The 12,836-nt window shown below is 36.2% G+C and overlaps 1 protein-coding gene across 1 annotated transcript in view; it reads right to left on the bottom strand.

The window, feature by feature from the left end:
- The window catches only part of plxnb2a.1 (plexin b2a, tandem duplicate 1), a 119,565-nt gene that overhangs the window by 53,870 nt on the left and 52,859 nt on the right, over positions 1-12,836 (bottom strand). The window contains exon 2 of the mRNA XM_016443094.1: positions 3,593-3,669. The gene's annotated coding sequence lies outside the window, so the exon portion shown is untranslated. The remainder of the gene's footprint in view (positions 1-3,592; positions 3,670-12,836) is intronic.

The following is a 12,836-nucleotide window of genomic DNA, read 5'->3' as shown; positions in this document are numbered from 1 at the left end:
AAGCGCATTATTGATTTTTTTTTATTGTCGGATTATAATTCAGTATGTATCAATGAATGACACAGTTTTGACTGTCATGGTGTGCATGAACGAGTGTGAAATACCTGCTAATTACGTTGCTGTTTCCTATCACTTATATTGGGCACTTTTGCATTTAAATTGGATTATTCTGACTGCTGACATTGAAAATGATGCATGTGTAGTTTTGAGGGTATCAGTTAATTTCTTGATTGCCATTTTGACAGTCTTCTTGCATGTTTTATTCATGTTCAGTAGCCCAATTCTCTTTAATGTAGGCTATTTGCCCTGATTTGATACAGTTACCTGGGAAATTTATCTAATGTTACATTTATATTTATATTATTTTGTCTTCATTATTTTGTTTTAAGGAGTTAAAAATGGCCCTTATCAACCTTGATTTACATATTCCATCACATTATTTCGACAGTTAAAGTTTTGGGCGGTTTTTAGGTGTTTTTTTGGTGAGCTTTTGGGCTGGAAATTGTCCATCCAATCTGGCAACACTGATAAGGAGACGTCCGCTCTCTTATAGCTCTCGCAGTACTTTGATGACACACACACCAATCAGCAGAAAAAGAAAAGAGGACCATCAGTAGAAAAAGAAAAGAAATAAATAGTAAACAGCCAAAGGATGTAACTTAGAATAGGAGATGGATCGGTTTGTGAAAGGGAAGAGAAAAGCCATAGATGAAAGGGAACGCGACCAAAAATGTTTGAGAACCACTGGTCTAAAGTTAACAGACAGTGTTTAAAAAGTGCAATCCACATGTTTACATATGTTTATAACAGTGACTTTGAATTACCTAAAGTAGTGTAGTAAAGCAACAGATTTGTTTTTATATTTCTGCAATATACTAGTTTTTGTGATTTGTTACTGACTTTCATACTAACGTTTACACCAGGCTTATTTGTCAGTGCTTTATGTTGTCATAATTATTACATGCTTACAAGGTTGGAAGTTCAACAAATCAGTCAATATACTGTGATTGTAGTTGTTAAATAAATGTAGTTGTTCAGAAAAGAACATTTATGTTTAATCTATCTAATATTGTGTTGGTCATACTATACAATGATTAATAGCTTGTCTTTGTTGAATAATACAGAACATAAAGAGCTTTAAAAAATAATTGCATTTTAAATCACAATCATAATATTGGTTAAAAAAAAAATCGCAATTAGATTATTTTCCAAAATCGTTCAGCCCTATTTTATATTATATATAAATATATATAATATATAAACATAACATATTTTTTTTATATATATATACATGCATGTGTTTGTATTTATATATACATAATAAAACATACACAGTACACACTCGTATATTATGTAAACAAAAGCTTTTATTTTGGATGCGATTAATCGTGATTAATCGTTTGACAGCAGTAGTTTCTACAGCAGCCAATCAGCATATTACAATGATTTCTGAAGGATCATGTGACACTGAAGTAATATTTCACTAATGGCTGCTGAAAATTCAGTTTTGCCATCACAGGAATAAATGCATTCCTGCCATGGCATTTTAAAATATATTCAAATAGATTTAAATTGTAGTACAATTTTACAATATTACTGTTTTTACTGTATTTTTGATCAAATAAATGCAGCCTTGGTGACTTCTTTCAGAACATTAGACAAAAATAAATATATTTTTCAGCTACTACTAAAAAACTTCTGATTCACCTACTTTTGATTCATTCCAGTCACATCAATACCACTGACAGTACAAAACGATTTTACGGCTCAGGAAATGGCCTGAAACGATGAGTTTATCTCTCTGTAAAGGTGAAAGTTTAGCTGGTGAACATGCATTACTAGAACTTTCCAGCAGTGCAAAAGACAGAATTTACACACAATATCGCACACTTCCTGGGTGTAATCACCTATTGAGAAACAAACGTGTACACACACTTATTATCATAGTGACGTGACTGACAGGAGCTATTAATCATTGTCAGCGACTGAGGCAAAATCCGCATTGAGGCTTTATGAAAAATGGTTTGCGATAGCAGAGCAGCATTTATCAAGGTCTCGCTCTCTCTTTATGTATGTGAAGCTAATACTTTCTTTCTATAATAGGAGCTCAGTGTCCACCGTTCCTGCTTAATAACCAGCAAAAAGAAAAACTAGGTGCCGGGATCTCACAGCAAAATCAAGAGCAGCTTGTAATCTGCTTCGCAATCAGAATTTCCTCGCCGCCTCATGAAAAAAGCAGACTGCCTCAAGCTTCAATATAAATGCAATAAAGTGAGGGTGGAAAGACAGAGTGTGTTTAAGAGTATTGAAAGCGCCTGCGTTTTTTTTGTGTGGTTAGAGGGACTGGTTTTATGTTTCATTGACCTTCTTTGTATAAAAAGCATGGATCCAATCCTTTATTGAAGGACAGCAGAGACCGAGGCAGCCAATAGCAGACATGAGTCAAGAGCAGGAGATCAGGGAGTGGCTAGAGAAACCTTCCAAGACAATCTCGTGAGAAATTACCGCTCTCAGGCGCCTTCTCTACTACTTAGTTTGATTCTCAGATTGTTAAGTAGAGAAAGGAAAAGCAATTTATTCTATTAAATTACTCCCTTTTTTCCACTACACCTCAAGAGGAATGTGGAAATCTACATTTTCATAATCAACTTGGTGGTGAGATTTCTGAACAATTACTTGACAAGCCCTATATAATTAAACCATGATAAGGTCAGACACGTTTATTTGTACAGTATGTGCATAGGATGCATTGTTTCAAAAACAGAGCAAATTATGAGAAGTTAACAATAATAACTGATAAATAGTATCAAAATTCTGTATTATTCTGTCTATCTACACTACCGTTCAGTTTGGGGTCTGTGATTTATTTATTTATATATATATATATATATATATATATATACCCCTACCTACGGGGTAGGGAATGATATAAAACATGAATATTAATTTTGATATTTACTACATTTTACATTTTACCGAAATATAAAAAAGATTAGTATTAAAATTAGCATGCATAATATCCAAAATTGGACAACATATATCCAAAATCAACCGATATGGATAAATGTCTAAAAAACGTATAGTGGCCAATGGCCATAAACCATTATGGTACCTATATATTATGCCTCCTTTTTAACCTGACAAAACATCAAACAAAAACACAGTTCTAAAGGCACGAGATGAGACAACCATCTGGATGTATATGAAAATAGTTTAATAAACATACTATAATACTTTACTGCACAAAACAGTCACAGTCCTCACATTTCTCACAGCAGGCGGTTTTAGGTCCAAAAAAACCTGTCTTGAAATTCATTCCTGAAGGTGATGAATGTGTTAAAGGGCTTTTTGGATGGACGCAGCAGTGATGCTTTAAACTTCACTGTGAGAGTTTACGCCGCTGACAGTCTAACAGCACGCTAAAGTGCATCACGCTGTCAGCATGCCAAAACCCTTTCTGAAAAGTTGCATCTTGGTATTTATCCCTTTTAAACCACAAAACAGTAAAGCTAAGACAGAAATTAGAAGCAAAATGTAGATCCCCACTCCTTACTGCCAAACACAGTCCTACATCTCCTTTTTCGCCACTTACTTTTGACTTTCCCCTCTCTCTGCCCTCCTCCGCCTCTTTTATTTCCTCTGATCCTCTTGAGTGTTGCTGCAGAAACACTACAAGACAAAAAGAAAGAACAAAGGGCATTATTACAATGAAATGGACGGAGAAGCACACACAAAAAAAGCCAATGAGCACATTCCCAATTCTGTGCCAGGCACTCAGATGAGGCTAAAGTCAATTATGCTTCGGCTTAGCCTATTCTGTAACCCGATTCAATGATTTAAATGCTAAATTTGCAATGAAACCAATGAGAGAATTAAAAAGGCGTAATTTGGACCACAATGGACTTTAAACTGCTGAATATTGACAATAAACTGAAGTACTGAGTGTGTTGTCAATGAGTGAGCAATACAGGAGGAATGATGACGGCTTGTCTATGTTACTTCGAATACCATGCACGAGGAACTTTGATTGGACATGGCCTATTTTTTCTAACAGTGGGTGTTGTAAACAGAAAAGAACAACAGAGACAGGCTTTGCCAATGCGAGTCTAATAAAGCTCACAGTATAACCGATATGAGGTAGAATTGGGGATGTCAAAAGTCCTGGAACCAAGTCGATACTAAAAGAAGAATTATCGGACTCAATTTGGTACCAGACTCTTTGTGGTCAAGCCATCTGTGAGGAAAATATTGGTGTGTGGCTGTTACGAAAATTACAGTAATCTACAGCAAGAGCAGAACAGCCTGACTTAACCTTGAGAGAATGTGGTTTACAGATGAAAAACATGATGAGGGTAAACGCCAGACATGTTTCATTAGTGCTAACGTCACAGATGAAGAGTCCCTCGAGAGTCTTAAACACACTTACACACTCGCGCTCGGCTCCCTCCATGCATCAGCGGAGGAGCATTTATCCGTGTATGCGGACTCACACACCTGTCTCTCTTCTCTCAGAGCGATCATTGTGTTAATAAGATGAGCTCGCATACGCCAACTCCTCTGAATCTGTGACAATGATCTGAATCAAACACTAGTAAACTAAGTACTGTATAATGTCTAATATTCTTTTTTTATGAAACAGCAGACAACATGTGAGTGCCACCCAGTTACTATTATATCATCTTGGGAAAAAAATTACTATGCCATTGTGGAAATATACTTTTTTTTGTGAAATTTAATTATTATTTTTTGTGTTTTTGCAGTAATGGAAAAAAAAACCTTACAAGAGAACAGAGATAATAATAATAATAATAATAATAATAATAATAATAATAGCAATTATATATTTATACATAATACATTTTAAAATGCTCATAATCAGATTTCAGACACTTTTTATGGATTGCATATTATTCATTAAATGGCAGTAAATTATTCATAATTAATTGATGATCTCTAATTCTGCTTTTTTCTCTTTAAAGAAAAATAATAATGTTTAGTTTCCAAAATTCCTTTGTGTGTCATACCATTTAGCTTTGACTACATTAACAATATAGAATGGTCATGTAAATGTCATGTAAATAATTTTCCAATCCAGGCTTCTGAATTTGGGGAAAAGGGCAATGGTAGGTTTAAAACAAGTTAGGTTAAAAAAAAAAAAAGGAATCTAAAAAGTAGTCAGAATACATTACCTAAAATGAGCTACCTAGATTACGTTACTAACTACAATTTTCAGCATGTAATCAGTAATCAGTAACGGCCTACAATTTGTAAGTAATCTACCCATCACTATATATCTATATTCAATAATAAATCATTTTAACAGTTAAAGTGATAGTTCACCCAAACACCCTAAAATGAAAATCATGTCATCATTTACTCACCCTCAAGTTCCAAACCTGAGTTTCTTTCTTCCGTTGAACAGAAAATAAAGTATTTTAAAGAATTTTGGTAACCAAAGAGTTGACAGTATAGTCACTGACTTCCATAGTATGTAAAAAATGCTATGGAAGTCAATGGCTACCAGCCATTTGTGTGTGTGTGCGTTTCACTCATGTGAGTGAGTAAATGATGACAGAATTTTCATTTTTGTGTGAACTATCCCTTTAATATTTATATTCTTCAATTGTACTAGAACATCCACTCATTTCTATTCTCATTTCATTTCGCTGTTCTGAATATAATCTGTGTCTGCCAACATCATCCCATCAGAATGCGTGTGTGTCTATTCATTCTGATGTCTTTCACATATGCTGAGGTTGCCCTGGGCTGTTTGATGATTTCAGAGGCTCGGTGTCAGGGGTCAAAGGGATCTGGGTGTGGGCAGAGAGGTGGGCTTGAAACGTCATGCTCTATTTCACTGCTGCCCCAATGTATGTTCTCATTCAGTGTGTTCAGTGTGTGTATGTTGCCAGTCACCATCATTTTTGGCTCCTTTGTGGACTGAGCAATGAGAAGCAGATGTGTGTAGTCGTGTTTCTGAATTCTGATCCCTTTCTGTCGCTTTCCTCAATCACACACCCACATACATGCACGTACAGGTTCATGGCCAAAAGGCAAGTCATTCTTTTTTTCTCCAGCCAATCTGCATGATCTGATCCATGCACGCAGACAAAACACACACAAAAACTTTTATCAACAAACTGCACAAAGTCAAAATAGGGGCTTTCCATAAACTCAGCGTTGAGGCATTTAGGAGCCAGCGAGCCAGAAAAAAAGCCTCTGTGAGGAACAAAGGCTGGCCATAATCAGAGCTTTTAGGCGCAAGTTGTCCAAAACATTCAGAATTGTGTTCAAAACTCAGGAGGCGTGACGTGCCAGAACTCGAGCGTTCCTAAAAATATTTTCCAGAGGGAAGCGGAGAGCTGTTTCGGTAATCTGTCCCGCAGCTAGAGTCGGTCCGCTCCTGGCGCACAACACAACAGTGAAAAACCCACCAAAAAACTGGCAAAAACTTCAAAACCTGCAGTTACCACTCATTAAACACACACACACACACACACAACGCAACCACGCGGTGCTGATCGACAGATGAAAGAAACGTCAGGGTCGGAAGTTAAAAATGCAGATCCTTTGCTGGCATTCCCTCATCCAAGCATCAATCCAATCAGATCCAGAGGGAGGAGGAGGGTGAATTGTGCTGAATGAGGGTGAGCATGATGTGATGTTGGGAAAGATCTTCAGCCAGGATGGGCTCGGAGACTCGGCTGGGAAAGTTTACGGCTGGAAGTAATGAAGAAGCCATGCACACATACAAAGAGGCAAAACACACTGTCTGGAATCAACCACTGAACCACAAGATGACCTTTATGATCAAGAACACACACGCACACAGACGTAGTCTGCAAACAATTGTAGACCACCAAACGCTCTTTATAAACACACATATGCATAAAAACACACAACACAGATTTAAGGTTGACTCTGGAAGCACTGATGGAGCCACCACCATCTGTGATCTCACACACACACAGCCACAATGATTTGACAGAGATTTCACAGTGTGTGTAAGTGAGGACAAAAAGGGCAGGACAGCAGGAGGTAATGTTACAACTGACACCATCAACAATTAGCGCAATACTGCCAAAGACGAAACTCAAGTGTGCTTGAGCTTCAGACCCTCACATTCAGGGCATTCCAGAGATTCTTCCAAACAGGACTTTGACCTATTGTGAGTGAACTCTGACCTTTCAGAGTATGCCTCAGATCTTTCTGAGGTGGCTTTCATTTCTCTTACATATGATTTAAATACAGACTATACTGTTCAAAAGTAAAAAATATAGTAAAACAATGTTATGTTATTTTATATGCAATGTTATTTTTTATATGTATCAGACAGACAGATAGATATTTATATAATAATTAAATGAATAAATATTAGAAAATTAATTATTTAACATTTATTTTGTGTATGTGTATTTACATTTACTAAATAATATATTTCAATATTTAAAATTCATTCAAATATGTTCAATATAATAAAGACTAAATAAAAAAAAATAATTTAACATTTATTTTGTGTATGTGTATTTACATTTACTAAATAATATATTTCAATATTTAAAATTCATTCAAATATGTTAAATATAATAAAGACTAAAAAAAATCAATCAATCAATTCATGCATACATTTTAGATCAACATGGAAAATAAAGTGGCTGGAGTAACTGAACAGTGTCGAAAATAGGCGAGCGTGTCTATTAACTGAATGTGCATCACATTGAGCTATTCCAGTGCCGCTTGATTATAATAGAGGCAATCTAGTTTGGCTTTGAATGGAGCTGTTTCGAAAACTACAGAGTGAGAACATTATCAATAATAGCTCCTGGGTCAAGACGAGCAGGTGTAAGGGGAGGGTGTAGAGACCAATTTTACAGCCTAGAATCACATTTTCTTCTGTGGAAATTCACAGAATGGGTCAGACTGAACAAAGGCACTGGCATGTTCGGTGACAAATAGGTAAGCATCATGTAATCTCAGTCTCTCTCACAACTGACCGTGCAGGAATGCAGAGGTCCATGAACCAAAAACCAGCCTCACATACAATCACAGAGCTCCATGTTTCCGGTCTCAACTAGCCACTCCATCTCTGGGGCTTCTGGCTCCCAGGCACTGAAACCCTAAGCCACACACACACACACACACACAGTGACAAATGCGATCTTAACTGCAGCAAGACTTCATGAAGCTACCGCATGTTTCAGAGACCATGTTTTTACAGGTGGGTGTGTGTGAGAAGGTGATAACAGTGAGCAGCACACACATTCACAGACCCTGTTGACCTGTGAGGACACGACTGAGCATATAACAGCCGACGGCTAGCGATGTATCATTTTGCACTTTTGGTCTTTTTTTCCAGTAAGTACAACATCCTACACACTCTTAAAACAAGATAAACTTGTATTAAACATTATTAAAAAAAAAATAAATTAATACATTTATTCAGCAAAGATGCATTAAAATCAAAATCAAAAAATCAAAGATCAAAAGTGACATTTAGAATGTTTAAAAAAAGATTGGTCACACTTTATTTTAAAGGGTTAGTTCACCCAAAAATGAAAATTACCCCATGATTTACTTACCCTCAAGCCATCCTAGATGTATATGACTTTCTTCTTTCAGACAAATACAATTGGAGTTATATTAAAAAAAACATCCTTGCTCTTCTAAGCTTTATAATGGGAGTGGATGGTAGCCCAAAATTTGAAATCCAAAAAATTGAACCAATCCATTATAAAAGAAGTCCACACGGCTCCGGGGGGTTAATAAAGGCCTCCTGAAGCGAAGCAATGCGTTTGTGTAAGAAAAATATCCATATTTACAACTTTATAAACCTTAATGTCTAACTTCCGCTAATTGGCGTTCACGAGAGAGTGGTGTCCAGCGGATGACGTTGATGTAGAGTAAACTCCGGTGAGAATATGCTAGTCTCACGAGAAACAAGTTTTGTTTACAGCAAAGGAAAACCAGTGTCCTCTTGGCTTATATTGAAATCCTCCGACATTTTTCTTTACAATTCCTTGTTTTGTACTACTAATTCGTGACAGGTGTTTTGTTTTGTTCTCTCCTCTGCGCTTCCACGTTCGTCAATTCCGCGTTAGTCACTTCTGCGTTCGTCACCACGTTTGCCTACGTGCTACGTCATCTGCTGGACGCCACTCTCTCGCGTTCGTCACCGCGTTTGCCTACGTGCTACGTCATGCGCTGGACGCCACTCTCTCGTGAATGCATGTATGACAGTTAGTGGAAGCTAGAGATTAAGGTTTATAAAGTTGTAAATATGGATATTTTTCTTGGACTTCAAATTTTGGGCTACCATCCACTCCCATTATAAAGCTTGGAAGAGCCAGGATGTTTTTTAATATAACTCCAACTGTATTCGTCTGAAAGAAGAATGTCATATACACCTAGGATAGCTTGAAGGTGAGTAAATCATGGGGTAATTTTCATTTTTGGGTGAACTATCCCTTTAAGGTTCAATTCTCGCTATTAACAAACCATTAACTACGGCTTTTGCCTCAAACTCCTACTTTGCTGCTTATTAATAGTTCGTAAGGTAGTTGTGAAGTTTAGGTATTGGGTGGGATTAGGGATGTACAATATGGTCATGCAGAATATGTGCTTTATCAGTACTAATAAACAGCCAATATGTTAATAATAGGCATGCTGTTAAGCAACTAGTTAATAGTGAAAATTGGTCCGTTTACTAAAGTGTTACCTTAAATTAAAAAAAAAAAAAAAAAAAAAAAAAACATTTTTACACAAAACTATTAAGTAGGCCTGTCGCGATAAATAACCATCTAATGGCGATTATTTGATCTAACCGCGGTTGTTTCAAACAACCGCGATTATTGTGCTTTTTATACGACACAAGGGGGAGTCATACACCAATAGCACTAGTGTGCTTTTCATGCACTGTATAGCCTATACAGGGCTCCAGACTCATTCTTCCCACTGGTCGCTCTTTTGCAACTATCTTTCTCAGCTGGTCGCACAAGGACATGATTTGGTTGCAATTTATTTATTTATTTATTTTTTGCGTTTGCCGTTTGATGTTTCTCATATGCAACAGAAATCGCAGAGCTTATGAATTCAACAACGCGGTGGTCACGCCAGTGCAACCGCACACAAAATTTAGTCGCACAGGCAGAAAAACATTCAAACAGCACGTCACGTTCAGTTATGACAGTCAGCACAGTAAAACTCTCTCTTCAAGATGATATATTTCCATTATAATACTTTGGAAGGAATTATCACAAACAGAAAGATTATTAGAAGCCTTTCTTTTTCTCATGATTTCGATCTTATATTCATGAATGTATTTTTTAAGAATGTAAATAGTTAACAGAATAAACATGTTTAAACTGTATAATGTGCACCAAAGATTTTTATTTTCAAGATATTGTTTTTGCTGCTAAATTATACAGTCTGCTAGTTTAATTTCATAGCTTATATATTTTTATTCAAATGTAGTTTTTCTCTGTAATGAGGAAGTGAGTATTTAGTGGATTGCGTTTAACAAAGGGTTTAAAAGAGTGACCATTAGTTCGACAAAAACAGTATTGATATTCTGTAGTGGTGTAGAAAAAAAGTAGCACTGGTGTTGGATCGGTATTGGCCAATTCTTAAAAGATTAAAAGATAACATCATAATTATTTACTGAACCCTTAAATTAATCACAATTATATAATGAAAGCCATAAAAACAGACAATTAATCGAGATAATCGGCATAATCGCCAAAGCCCTAAAACAGACAATTAATCGTAATAACCGTGACTATTTTTAGACAATTAATCGTCAGCCAAATTTCATAATCGTGACAGCCCTACTATTAAGCAGCAGAACTGTTTTCAACATTAATGATAAGAAGAAGAAATGTTTCTTAACCATGAAATCAGCATATTAGAATGATACTGAAAATTCAGCTTTTCCATTACAGGAATGAATTACATTTTAACATTAAAACAGTTATTTTAAATTTCAATAATATTTCAAAATATTACTTTTTACTGTATTTTTGATCAAATAAATGCAGCCTTGGTGAGCCATACTTTTGAACGGTAGTGTAGTCAGTTTTCAAAAAAACTAAAAATGTAATAAAATATTACATATAGTATAACATAAATTATTTTTAAATACTACATATTTAGAAATTGCTTTTATATATTACATTTTTATTTTTTTTTTGCAGTGTATGGCATACCAGCAAGAGACTTTTACTGGAAGGAATGGGCTGACGTTTATTCTCAGAAACAAACGCACCATAAAACAACATTCTACTGACTAAGCAACCCCCCGACACAAACATCAATAATAAGCACTGTTGATCCATGGAGAGTGGTTTCTGTATGCGAATATGTGAGGGCACAACTCCCATGACAAAATGGCAAAGTAAACTGGTGGCATATGGGAACTGGGGCATTAAAGACTCATATCAAGACATGCCATCTGAGACTAAAAGAGCGAGAGATGGAGAAAAAAAAAAGAGAAGAGAGAGACTGGGCCAGGCTCCAATGATACCCGCTTTCTCACACACCCACTGCAAAGCTCGAGGCTGGAAAGAGCTGGCAGCATCGCTCAGGAACCTGCTCCCATGGCAACAACAACCCAGAACCTTGCGACTCTAGCGCCTGACCGAGACGACACGGTTTAACAAGAGAGGACAACGAGCCTGAGACCTGGGACCGGTGCGGAGAGAGTAACTGATACAGTCAAATACTTTTCAATATCGCTTGTGTGAAGATGAGGATAAGGAATAGTGTGAGCGTGTGTGCATTTTTGGAGGGATAAAATGCTTGATGGTACACATGGAAATGCTTCACAGCAGAGAAAGCTATTTAATTTCATATGAGAGAGACAAACTGAAAATTGAGCGAGAGAGGAGTTAGTAAGGGTGTGCACGCGTGTGTGTAAAAGGAATTATAGGGCAGCAAAAAAACATTTCAGTATCCATTTCTCGTGAAATGGCAGCTGACAGCGATTCACACGGGTTGACTAGGTGAGGAGTCTTCGCTTTTGTTTAAGCGGTGACACCCAACCATGGCTCATAGCACACGCTAACCACCATCCCTGCTCTGCTGTCAAGCAACGCACACCGCATACTAATCTGTTAAACACATGTTCTCCTCACCGCACTTATTAAAAAAAAAAAAAAGAAATTTAAAAGAGAGAAATGTCAACTGGCACCTTTCCCTGGCACAAAAGGGCTGTATTAAAAACGTGTTGTAGAGAAAATTCTTTCATTACTCATTCACCCTCATTTTATTGCAAATCTGTATGACTATCTTTCTTCTGTGGAACACTAAACGAAACTATTTGTAATCATATTGCATCAGAAGACTTGAAATACAGTAACTGAGTCATATCTGTCGCTAGGGGCGGCCGATATGAGCAAAATCTTATATCATTGAGTGATTCATTTTATTTCACGATAATGATATATATCACAACATAGTTTAGATCACAATATTGCTTTAAATAAGGCCTTTACAACAAAAAAGTTTGACACCAAAGAAATTTCATCATTCTATTAAAAACTAATACTAGCCTAAATAATAATAATAATAATACAACTCAAGCTCACTGAAGACAAGTAAATAGTCAGCAATTAAAAAAGAATAATAAACTAATTACAAGCAATAGGACAAAAAAATAGTAGAGCAAATAAATAAGATGTTGCATACATTGTATAAAGTAATCAAATGTATAAAACACTGCATATTCTTCACTGTGTAAATTAAATATATATTTCTTCTCAAGTTACAAAAGTGATTTAGTCAAGAGCAGTGAGAAAGTTTCTCTCTTTTGTTGTTTGATTAACATGAATGACAGACAGCAG

This window comes from Sinocyclocheilus anshuiensis, unplaced genomic scaffold (genome assembly GCF_001515605.1).
Source record: "Sinocyclocheilus anshuiensis isolate Anshui unplaced genomic scaffold, SAMN03320099.WGS_v1.1 scaffold916, whole genome shotgun sequence".
Classification (NCBI taxonomy): domain Eukaryota; kingdom Metazoa; phylum Chordata; class Actinopteri; order Cypriniformes; family Cyprinidae; genus Sinocyclocheilus; species Sinocyclocheilus anshuiensis.
The sequence above is the reverse complement of the archived record's forward strand: the minus strand, read 5'-3'. Positions and strand labels throughout refer to the sequence as shown.